The sequence below is a fragment of the Anser brachyrhynchus genome (genome assembly GCF_964034855.1).
Source record: "Anser brachyrhynchus genome assembly, chromosome: 4".
In the NCBI taxonomy this organism is placed as follows: domain Eukaryota; kingdom Metazoa; phylum Chordata; class Aves; order Anseriformes; family Anatidae; genus Anser; species Anser brachyrhynchus.
In genome coordinates, this window is record NC_137698.1 from 75,217,120 (window position 1) to 75,230,356 (window position 13,237).

Sequence of the window (13,237 nt, forward strand, 5' to 3'; positions counted from 1 at the left end):
TGAAGAAAAAGAATGGTTCTACACTCATCTCTTGTTTTTCCTCTCTCTTCCCATTATGCATAGCACCAATACAATACAGCAGGAATATGCATGACATTAGAAAAGTCCCATCGTCTCACAGACGACTAATATATTGAAGGAGAGAATAGGACATCTCCTATTCTTTCCTAATTAACTGTAAGCATAGATTGCAACAATAAATGGTAAAATTATCTTATGGCAGAAATTGATGCATTAGAGTCAAATATTATATTACATATATTACAGTATTTCTGTCTTCACAGCACGGGCTCTTTATTGCATTTGGCTGAAAGGTTGAGAAAGTTAACTGGGTAACATTTATTCACCTCTATCTCTTTGCAGAGAAACCCTACAGCCTCAAATAACCATAATAATAATAATAATAATAATAAAATCCCATAGAAAGACAGAGGTCAGTATCAGCCCAATTGTCATGGTTTCATAATAGAAAGTGGTACATAAAGCTGTTTATGTGGATAAACAGAACTAAAATATTTCTAAAAATCGCATAATGTGGTCTGGAGACAAGAGCTTGTGAGGACAGTTAGAAATGTCCAGAGAAAAAGTAAAAAAGGTAAATAGACAAGCAATGGCTTAGCTCAGCAAATACAGGGCCTAATTAATAGGGATGCAGTGGTACACAAATAAATAGGTATAAAATGGAAAGAAAAGAAAACGTACAGATTATTATCAGCAGCATACGGAGAAAGAGAGGAAATAAAAGAACATGTCTTCTTCCTTCAACTCAAAAGCACAATATTCAATGAATAATTGCAGCCTATCCCCCAAATGTCACCCAACTAAAGAAAAAATCCTTAATGGCACTAAGTGGAGGTTCTGCTTGTTCTTTTTCTTCTTCTTTCTTTTTAATGGCATATTCCATCAGTTCCGAATTTGTCAGAAACAGTGATTAGAGGAGAAGAAAAAAAAATCTTTTGTTATCTTCTACCTAAAAGTTCAGATAAGCAGTGACAGTGAGTGAAACACAGCCCTATCAAAGTGAGCATTTTTCAGTTTGTAAGATTGATATTTATAAATTTACAAGGCTTTCCTAATCATGCTTCCCAGAACTATCCTGCAAGCAGCACATCACAGAGACTGCAAATAATTCTGAGGCATTTAGTTCCATCTTGCCAGTACCCAAGAACTTCAGTGCAGACACACTGCCTCAAGAGATGGAGGGAAAAAATAATAATTTCCTTGTCTGCACCTACAGAAAAAAGACTCATGAAGAGTTATTAGGTACCATTTGTTTTACACACATGTCCTGAAATTCATTAACTTTAAGGATTGGCTCACCACTTTCGCACCACTTGTTTTGCAAGGGGTTTTCTTGAGGAAGATTAAAAATTCTTTCTTATATCCATCTTGAATCTAACTTCTTTCAGTTTAAAACACTGCACCCCATCCTGTCTGTACAGGTCCTGGTAAAATGTGTTTCTTCATCTTTTTTATAACCTCCCCTTAGGCTCTGGAAGGCTCCGGCCCTCTGAGCATCCTTGTGGCCTCTGGACCTGCTCTACCTCCAGCACTGTGTTCAGCTTATCCTTGAACATCCAGATCACTAGGAGCTGATATAACGTCTTAATCTGTTTTGCACTGGATATTGATAAAACATTACGGGTTTCCTAATCACAAAAGAAATTCCCATTATATTATTTAAATTAACTACTGGATAATTTCTAAGTAAATTGAAAGACTCGCTAACACGGCAGTAACCTGAAGCTGGATAAGAGGCAATTATAGACAATTTTCAAAACGAAAAATATGCGCAATGTTTCCTTTGACAGAGCAAGGAAATAATTTAGTAAAGGTCTTTTCATAGACAGTTGCCGTTGCATAAGATTCAGAGAAGAGCAACGTAATATTTTCTTTAACTTTTTGCAAGAATTTTAGCATGTGTTGTAGTAAATACTTCTACCTATAAGTTTGGTACTGGAACCACATTTTTAGACCAAAATCCAACAATAAATCATGTACTTTTTAAAAGACATTTTCAAATAATCTCAGTCATAAAAACCTGTCCCTATATAACATTACTGGGAAAAAGAACATGTCTTGTGTCTTAATTAAACTTTTATCACATACATTCTGTGCAAGCATCCATTTTGAACATATGTAAATTATTTTTGGAATTAGATGTCAGTAATTAGAAGAATAGAAGTATATAAGACATATATACACATTTATTTATCATTTGAATGCTTACATTGTTTCCATGTATCTTATAGCAGGATACAACAATGAAAGCTTTCCAAAAGAGAGATAAAAAAGAGGAAATGACTTATCAATTTTTCAGCATTTTGAATTCCCTGAAATCAATGTTTAAAAGCCAGCAGTTTATGAGATGCTGCAAAGTGATACATTTATTCCCCAACCCTTACTAACTGACACAGTAAAATGCAACAGGAAGCATATGCTGCAAATGCCAAAACCAAATTGCTAAATAAAAAGTAATTTGAAGTCTGTTTGTTGTGGGTCATATAATTAGGAATATGGTTTTAATAAGATTCTAATTCTCAAGCCTCTGATACCAGTAAGTTTTAAAATATTAATATACTGCTTTTATCACTTCCATGCTACTGTGTTTTCAACGTTGCAATATTCAATGCAAAAAATGCTACATTATATGGGGTTCTGAATTATCCTATTTATTTTTTAGGTACCTACATCTCCATTACATTTTACATCAAAGCCAGCTTCTCAAATGTACCAGTTTTAGATACCAACTTACCAACTTATTTAGCAATGCTATATTGCTAAATAACAAGTTAAACTGAAAACATAATGTTCAAAACATATTGTTTTATCTAGATATTTTTTCTTAAAGTCTACAAATGTATTCTCTTTATCTTGTTTTAGTTCCCTTCTATTCTTGTATGGGAAAGCAGGATGAGCTTTCTGGACAGAGTTACTTGAGTTTCACTGTCTAAGACTTGGCAAACTTGTACCATAAATTTTAAAATGTATATGTTAGATTATGAAATAAGGTGTATAGCATTATAAGCACGGAGATAATACAGGAAGAAGCTAGTAGTAAACTGCAGTAATTTCTGGTGGGCATTTACAGTCAAGTAGGTGTCAATAAATAATTAAATAAGGGTATTAACAGTTGGGGTAACTTTCTTTGTACATATGTCAGCGTCATTAAAATAATAAGATTTAATTATGATTTTTTAAAGGCACCTGTAGTGCTCCCTGTAATTACAATCAATGGAATAAATATTCACAGAATCATCTAGGTTGGAAAAGACCTTCAAGGTCATCAAGTCCAGCTGTCAATCTGACCTATAATAACAGTAATAGAAAGATACCTGCTTTCTTCTATTCAGAATTTCTGAAATTATTCTGGTCTGGATTTTTCTAACCTTATTATTATTAGAGATGTATTCTTCAATATTTTGTAGATTCTAAATTTTCATATTTATTATACCAATCAGTACTGTTGTATCTAGAGGTTTAACTTCCCTCCATAATAATCACAGACTACTAGTCTGCTAAACCAACCTTGCAGAGAATTGTCAACTGCCAAGTAAAAGAAGTAAAAGAGATGTCTAGCAAAAGGAATTACAGTGGAGAAAAATAGAAGGAACAGCTTAATGTATTTAAATACTTATTGTTTTAAATTTCAGGCAAATAAATATTTTGCTATCCTACCACGTAGACTGGTATTCCAATAGTTTAAGTGCTCTACAAGATGGCAAAACATACAGCTGCTTAAGAAAAATTCAATATGTTAGGAGGCTTGAAAATTCAGTCTTTTGCTCACATTGAAAAGAGAAACATCCTTAAAATAAAATAGACAGGTGTGATTTTTAGTCACAAACTAAATTCATGACTGTGACCTTCATACAAAGACTTGGCAAGCTCAACAGTCAACACAGCCCCTCCAGGATACCAAGAAAACCCACCGATGGTCAGCACTGAGTTCCTCTGATTAAATTCAAAATGGCAAATCAGATTTTCACTGTGTGTTTTCTAGTGCTTTCCAAGGATCATAATCTAAATGTTATTTGGTAATTAAAGAATATAACTGATGTTTTAAGAGACATGTAACCCCTCCAGGTATTTTACAATCTGGCTTAATTTATAACCGTGATGTTCTGTTGTCACTGAAATGATAAGAGTAAGGATGGAAAGAACCACCAATGAAAATGAATAAATATGGCAGTGTTAAAGGAAGACTTAACAATAAGAATATTGCATATGGTGAAATGTTAATGCTATAAATGTAACTATTTTCTTTACAAAACAGAGTACCAAGGAACTTGTAAAAAGTTTATATAGCAGAAAAGTACAAGAATAGTGGCACAACATTATAAAAAATAAGATGGCTAAGTGAAATAATCAAAATCTAAAAAATCCCTCTTATGTGGCAGTTGTTTGTAAAAGTCAATAAAACGATAGTCTTACTAAAATGAGAATCTCAGAAATGCACTATTAAAGACTTATTAAAGAAAATAGCCATGAAGAAGATTGACTTAGTATCAGATATTCCATTTTACTTCTGTGTCAAAAAAAAGGCATAAACTATTCATCCTGACGCTCATTCTGGGGATTGCAAACTGACCATGACCAAGCACCTACACTGAACTGTTTATTTGAAATATATTTTGTGTTCTAGATAGGAAAAAAAATAAAGAGATTTGTGAGAAATCTGAAGAAGCACAGAAGCTTACCTTTCCACAAAAACTTAAATATATATATATGCATTATATATATATGTATATATATATTACCTTATTTCAATAGTAACAAAGAAAGAAAATGGTTCTTAAGTAGGAACGTAGACTCAGACCTATCAGTGTGGACTTGTCAAACCTTCCACCAGTGCTATCATGGAAGTTGCATTCATGGGAATCTAAAGAACCAAGATCCCCAATGAAACAAAGCAAATGTGCAACCACACCACCAAAAATTGGACAACCCATGCAAAAGCCATCACTCATTCAGCATCAAGTGTCCTACATAGATTGCCAGTTAGTCATACTATAGACTTGATACCATGAACTCAACATAAACTTTGTATATGAATCAGCATTTTCCTGGTTAAATCCAAAAAAAACCCTAAAAGTTGTAAAACATAAACAATATTCACTCATGTTACAATTCATTCATGTCCAATTTGATATTTCGGATATTTTCATGTGCCATTTGAAATTTTCCAATCTGATATATATCAACACTGCGTTGATGAATCATGCAATGTGTATCATCATTTATGCGATGTTTTCATTCTAATATTTCATTGTGATGCTGTAATAAAAATATTGACCATGTAAGGAGAGACCATAAAAGGAGATAAAAGGAGACACTCAACCAATCAGAAAAATCCAATTTGCCTGTCATCCTCAGGAAAATGAAATCAAACTGAAAAAGATGAAAATTGCCTGGTGATAACAGATAGTTTATGATAGTTTTTGTCATGGGTTTTACAATATTTAGAAAAAAAAAAAAAGGAAGTTAATTCTCTTTATTATTCATTGTTTTCATCGTTATTTTTACTGATCTATATGTTTTCAACTCTCACATGTAGAAAAAAATATATACCCTTCACAGTAGAGAACCAGTACATAGCAGATTTATGAGGGCTTCATATTTTTACAGAAAACATCAAAAATACTTCATATACCAAAAGTTAAAACGCTGTCTGCAATCTACTCACTTTAACAGATGGGCTGTTTGTAGTACAGCAGCAGAGAAGGAAGGAAATGAATTACACCAAAGCACAAACCGCACTGTTGGTGTAACCGGCTGTTCCACAACGCACAGAGCCCCAGACAGCACACACGACACTCCTGCTCAGGTTCGAGAATCTTCAGTATTTTTCAGAACAAATTTAAAACCGTTTCTGACAAATGACTCTATGGGAAAAAAGAATCACAAGGACCGACTTGTGCTTTTTTTTTTTTTTGTCAACGATTTCCATGCACAAAGCCCTGCACTTGCAGCTCCTAACTGACCTAGTAGCTAATACCTAGGTGTACCTAGGGTTTTTGTGTGTGTCTTCTAGTAAGTCAAACATTAAAGATCAGTGATTCAAAGTAGCTGGTTTACTTATCTCTCATTTTTATGAGTAACGTAAAAAATGGAAAAATGTCAGTGTGTCATTTTTTAGGCTCTGCAGTTGAGACACAAAACGCATCTCAGTTGGCAGTACTGCTGCTGCTTCTGAGAGCCCCAGCGGCACCCAGCTGCATACATACTGGAAACTGGGTGTGCATCCTGAGAGTTCTTCCATCATTCCCATACACGGTTATACAGGAAGATTTGTGGCATATAAGTGGGGACAGAGAATGCAGATGGCTAGGGCAAAAGAAGTTTATTCTTGGCAAATGCAAACCACCTTGGGAATTCTCCATAAATAACCTCAGAAAAGAGACAAGCCAGCAGAGTTGTACTGTCAATAACATTTCCAGAGCTCTGACATCCTTTGACAATCTAGAAACTACCTGTTTCGTTTCTGAGGCTGCCTTAAAATACGCTAAAACATACCTGTGAAAGGAAATGTAAAAGCCTGCAATATGCCCCTACAAACCTCTGTAAAACACCGTTTGATGTACCACAACCTGGACTAGGTCTTGATGAGCCCTGAGAAAAGCCCCAAAAGAAAGCATTCGTAATTTGCTTCCTTTGGCAACTCCCATCACCTGCATGGGTCTAGCTTCTTTCTCACAGCTTCAAAAGTTCATTTTAAAGCAGATCATTAACCAAGAACTTCAGAATGAGTATGATATTCCTTGAGCTACTTAACATCTCATCACACAAACTGATAAACCATTCCAAGCCAAAACAACTTAAGAAATGATGATTTGAAAACAAGCCCAAGAAATTTGTGTGATAGCCACTAAAACAAAAAAAAAAAAAAAAGGGATTTTTTTTGGTCCAAAGCTGTATTTTTTCAAAGCACAACCTTATCAAAGTACAAAACAGTGCTGGGTCACTCTCAAGGCTTTCATACTGACAGCAGGCTGCTGTCAGACTATCAATAAATTGTACCAGAAGCAGATTACAATGCTTTAAAAGAGCAGTTTAAGGAAAAGCCTAGAATGCTCTCTGTTCTATACAGACCCTCTTCCAGAACAAACAGCCCATGACAGCTTTTTTCCAGGCTTAAACTTACCTCATTAATGAGAAAAGTTTGCCTAATTTAAAAGTCAAACTTCCCACTTACCTTGCTTCACCTACTGCCTTTCTAATGAATGTCTAGATTTTAACATTTCTACTTGTGTGACTTAAAATGGCAAAATGATTTTTGTGATTGGATGAGTGTCTGTCTTAATACACCATATGACGTGATACCTCATAGCTTAACAGTATCTAATGAGAAAAGATCTGCTCATTTCTGCAAATCCCCTGTTGTCCAAGACCTTCACTAGACAAAATGTTTCTGTGAAATTCAGTGATCTAATTAGCCTCTTTGATTATTTGAAACAAAGTAGTCTCCAAAATGATTAAGCCACCATGTACTTTTCCATCAAATTAATTTGCTCTAAGTAGAGAAAACCTGAATATTTCTCAGGGCACAAAAAGAATGAGAAATCTATGGATCTACACATGCTTCCCTAAGTTAAAATACCTGTGATAACTTCTGATGAGCAGTCCATACCCTATTTAAGACAGTGGGTGAAAGGAGATTCTTATCACATGCAGATTAGGGACAGATCAAAGCCTGAGACATTTCTGTCCTTAGCTCTTTATTCTTCCAGCTCAAAGAAAAGGCCAGTAAGAGCATCTTGCACATGGAAAGCCTCCAGGAGTATCTGCAGCCCGTATTCTTTTCCCTCCTGCCTGCTCATAGTCTTCCTCTCTTGGAGATAAGACCATCATGTTAAAACTTAAAGCAGAGCCTATGTCTCCCCTGTGTTTAAAAAGCATCACGTGCATGGTTGTATTGGGTTTACACGGCAAGGGTTTGGTAGCAGGGGGCTGCAGAGGTGGCCTCTGTGAGCAGAGCCCAGCACCTGCTCCATGTCAGAGCAGAGCCCGCTCCAGCCTTTAGTTTCTCACTGCTCTAGTCTGCTAGTGATCGGCAATATATTTCATTAAGCTCCCTATGTCAAGTCTGTTTTGCCCGTGATGATAATTTTTGAGTGATCTCCCTATCCTGATCCCAATCCTTGAGCCCTTTTCGTTGTATTTTCTCCCCCTTTCCCTTTGAGGAGTGGGAGTGAGAGCGGTGTGGTGGAGCTCAGCTGCATAGCTGGGTAAAATCGCTACCACAGTGGTGTTTTTAAGTGTTTATTAAGTGTTTATCACATATGAATTCTTTTCACTGATTTTGTATCTTCTCGGTGCATGGAACTCAAGGCACTACACCATGTAGTAATTTACAAGGAGTTTTTATCCTTTGACCTCATCTATTTAGCACCTACATACTGCCCTGTGAGAAGCCATTCATGTGATAAAACATATATATACACTAACACAAAGAGGATAAAAGATGGTATATTCCAAATTTTGCTCTTCCATATTAAAATTCTGTTAGACTCCCTCCTACTCATGATTAATCTCATTATTCTTTAATTAATTTAGGAAGACCAGCAACTCATTTTACACTACCATAATTATTTTTATAATGCTAGCAAAAGCAAATTATCTTAATACATTACAAATTAACACATGATGGTCCACATTAAGGGTTTTTTTTCCTCTAAAAAAAAAGGGATGGATAGAGGAAGTTTAAGGAATATGTCTAACACTGCAAATGAATCTAGGCAAAATTGAGAGAACGCATGTCAAATCTACAAACTTATTTTCCCCATCATCACATCCCATTAAACAGCTCGCTGTAACTTCATTACTTTGTCTCTTTTTTTTTTTTCCAAGCATCCACTTCTTATTTTGATCCCTTGTTTGTTGTTAAAATGGCAGTAATGTTTTACAGAAATAGCCTAAAATTAAGGCATTGTGCTTATTGCTGCAAGTTTTGAATTCCTTCCCCAGTATCCTTTTCCAACATTACAACGAAACCTCCTGAAAATCTAATTTCAAGAGTAATTAGCAAATTGTATTAAAAACAAATTAAATTGATCCACCCTAATTTGTCAATATTATTCAGCTGTAGCTAACTGTCAGCCAAAGGTCACTCAAAGATAATAAATTGTGTAGCATCAGCACAAACTTGCCATGTTGTATTTCCGTGCTGCTGGTAGCGACCATGAATACCGATGAAGATACCCTCTCTGGATACTCCCCACTCCAGTGCAGAAGGAGTAACAGCACTGCCAATTCCAAGAAAACTTCGCCGAACCACTTGGCTGAAAACCAGCCCTGTATAGATTGGGATTTGACCTCATTCTGTTCGATTCTGTGAAGATGCAAAGCAATTCTCTAACTGTCCACCTAAGGTTAATAAGTTGTACTGCATGACTTATCACAGCATCTTTCTTCGAATGTATTATTCAGCTGAATATGAGCACTGCCTCCACATTTTTAAATTAACTTATTAAATAACACCAAGTTACTAAACATTATATGAAAAGGGATTTTGAAAGATAATCATATACACACTGTACGACCAGAGTATTCTCTCTTTAAGAATAAAATGACAAAGCAAAATATATATTTAAGGGCTTAGCATCTCTTGAGAGACTAGTGTATGGAGCAGTTAGGCTTTCAATGAAAAAATGGTCATTAAGACTGCAAAATAGAGAAAGGCAAAGACCATTATTTTGTAACTTGGCCATTAATCAATAAATTAGGAGATCTAAAACAGAATGTCTTGAAAATACAGAATAATAAGGTAGGACATTTAAAATGAACAACAATTATTACTATTTCATACAATATCTAATTAATTTCAGAAATTCTCTGTTGCAGGCAAGCTCACACATGTGAGTGGGTTCAATAAGTCTTTAGAAAAATGAGTGGATTATAGGTCCATTGATGGCTATTAAAATGGTGATTCAGATGCTAATTTCAGCTCAGAAAGTGTCTAAATCACAGCCGAGCGGAGGCTTAGCAGCGGAACGCTCACCCCATGACTTTGTTGCTCCTTGCACTCTTTGCTAGCAGGTGTTTGTTTAGCAGGTGTTTACCTGCTACTGGTAGACATCAACTCCACGACACCAAGCTAAAGGACTACAAGGTCTGACCCACCATGGCAGGGGTTTGGGGTCAGGTTGTTTTTTTTGTTTGTTTGTTTGTTTTTCCCACAAATCCTATTTCTTTCCATTTAAATTTTTCCCTCATGGTATATTCTTTTTCCTTTCAGACCTCGTTCTCTTTTCTCAGGTGACAAGTGATAAGACACAATGAAATAGCCTCAAGTTGCACTAAAGGAGGGTTAGATCGGATGTCAGGAAGAATTTCTTCATGGTGAGGATGGTCAAGCATTGGAATGGGCTGCCCAGGGAAGCGGTGGCATCCCCAGCCACACAGGTATTTAAGAAATGTGTGGACGTGGCACTAAGGGACACGGTTTAGTGGTGGACTTGGCATTGTTAGGTTGATGGTTGGACTTGCCAATCTTAAGGGTCTTTTCCAACCAAAATGATTCTATGTTTCTGTCAAGAAACACCACCAGTAACTTGTACAATTACCTCTTGTATGACTTGGTATGATTCCTGCTTGTGTGGGTTTTGTTTTTGTCTGATGGAGTTAGCCAATGAGCAAATGTTTTCTGCTTAATTTTACATGCCGGTACACTCTTTAGTATTTTCCAGACATTGTTCTCAATTTTCAGGCACAGGTTTGCTTACCTCTGTAGGGCTCTCCTGGCTCACATAGTATTGGTATGAAAGTAGCCAAATGTTATCATTTTCCGAATGTTACTCTTATACTCTTCCTAAGTAGGAACCCTGGTTTCAACAGTACAAGCTACAGACACCTAGTATAAAGTTACCAACACTACAATCTTTTTCTTGGTGACAGGATGGACTTTTTGCAAAATTCTCCCATGAATAAAAATGAAAACTAAATCTCAGCCAAAAAAAAAAAAAAAAAGTCATTGGCCTTTTCTCTTCAAAGCTACTTTGAGCCTATGTCACTTTACCAACTATGATGTTGAGTTCACAGTGATTCTGACAATTTCCAGTACTTTTGCATGGTTCATGCAATAATATAATGCTGAACAAATTATATTAAAAAAATGGTTACAAAATTCAATGACCACCACCGTTTCAGTCTAGAAATGAATATTAATATACTGAATATAAGTGGTAATACTGACTTATATGTCTGGTTGAGAGCAGTCTTTTACGATGCAATTATATCCTAAGTGGTTTCCATTCCATTTATATACTGAATGTTTGGTAGCCAATAGTCATAAGTGAACCCTAACTTCACTCCAGTTTATTTTAACTTTGCAGTGAACAATGACATGCAAGGTCTTGACTATAATATGTGAAACTGAAATTTCTGTATGAATGTTTGAATTGATACAGACAATATCTGCTGGTGGGGCTGATAAAAGTCCTCAGAAAAACACATTCATTCAATTAACTAAATTACTATATGACCTAAACTCTATTTATGTGTTTTTTAGTTTTTTGTTTATTTATTTGTTTATTTAAGAGCATACTACAAACAAAAAGGAAAGATTATCTATAAAATTTCAGTACTCTGTCAATGAGATTACATTCTCTGGTTAGGACAGAAAAAAAAATGATTTAATTTTGGAGAAGGTTTCCACCTACCAGAAAAGAGATGTAAAATCCAGCAAGTTACATTATGAGCAATAATACTGATTTTTTTTAAAAGTATTTTCATTTTCAGTTTTAGTTTTGTAGTGACAGCTTTTTAATGCAATCATGTTATTTGAACATACAAGAAACAGCACCTGGCACTTAGAATTGCCTGTTATTTATGAATTCTTTTGAAAATAATGATTTCGTTCATGGGCACCAAGTGGAAACTACTAGTCATAACATGACAGCAAAAAGAAAAATGTTTAACTAAAGGAACAGAGTTACAATACGTGACTCCAAAGCTGGGGCAGGAGCGGGGGGAATCATCCACCCAGATCTCTCTTTATAGATAAAACTCCATAAAGAAGCAATTTGGGAACTATGAGTGACTCTGCATCTGCATTTTGGGATTGTGCATCTGGGATGGCTCCTGTTCACTGCACTTTGGTTCATATATATGGCCTCAGGATATGTGGACAGGATTGCTTTCAGATAAAACTAAACCAGGAGGTACAATTCGGGAGCACCAGCCACTGCCAGGTGCTCATGCCATGAGTCTGGAGCAGACCTAGATCAACACAAATCCTTATGAAATGGGTGTGATGTGGACATCGGGTCCTCAGCACCAACTACTTTGTCCTACGGATGCGCTCCTTTTTCTGTTGGTCTTCTCCCATGACACAACTTTGCACTAAGTTTTCTCAGCTCTGACACCAGAGTTTTTCTTTATCCTAGAATACCATGAACTTTATTTTGCAATCAGTTTGGTAAGGGAAAGTAGTTGCTGTGGGAAGCCTGTTCCACAGCTTGCTTGGCACTGTGAATTTGTTACTTCAAAGACACAATGAAATCCTTTGGTTCTGATTCCATCTTATGAGTGACTATTTTTGGAGCAAATCTTGAGATTGGCAACATAGCACTTTGAGACCTTTTGCTCCCAATAAAGTTGAAGCTGATTTATACTAGTAAATTAACACACAGAAGCCGATGCTAAGTATGTAGTTACGAATTATAAGTTCAAAAATAGGAGTAACAGTTTTGTATTACCTTTACCAGATCATGCTAAATTATTACCCCAGTTCTCAGCCTATAGGACTGTACAGAATGTACTTTATTACATTTTATTTTGAAAGAATTCTATGCTTTTTACTACCAACAAAATATACCCTTTACTTCACAAATTTTACAGTATTAGGAAATTAAGGCAAACAAATAAGGTAATAGTACAGGAAAATATATTTTTTTAACCATTATAGAATTTCTGCACCATTCTACCATTTGCTTACTGACAGCTCAGTTTTTCTTCCATGCCCTCATTCCCCTTTCATGACCTCCCACTCCTTGGTTACCTTTAAGGTTCATTCCAAGATACTCCCTTTATTTTCCACTGACTCTTTCTCCTGGTTTTGTGAAACTTAGAAATAACAAAGCAAAACAGACAATCTAATAGTACTGAAGGAAGGAGAGGAGAGAAAATAACTGAAGTGAGGAAAGTGGCCCTGAGATGCTTAACTTGGAAGAAAGGTATTTTCAAAGAATCCACCTTTAGTGACACCAATATGGATTTTTTCTGTACTTGGGAGAAG

The 13,237-nt window shown here is 35.7% G+C and overlaps 1 protein-coding gene across 12 annotated transcripts in view; it reads right to left on the bottom strand.

The window, feature by feature from the left end:
- The window catches only part of CTNNA2 (catenin alpha 2), a 475,915-nt gene that overhangs the window by 274,309 nt on the left and 188,369 nt on the right, over positions 1 to 13,237 (bottom strand). The window lies entirely within an intron of this gene.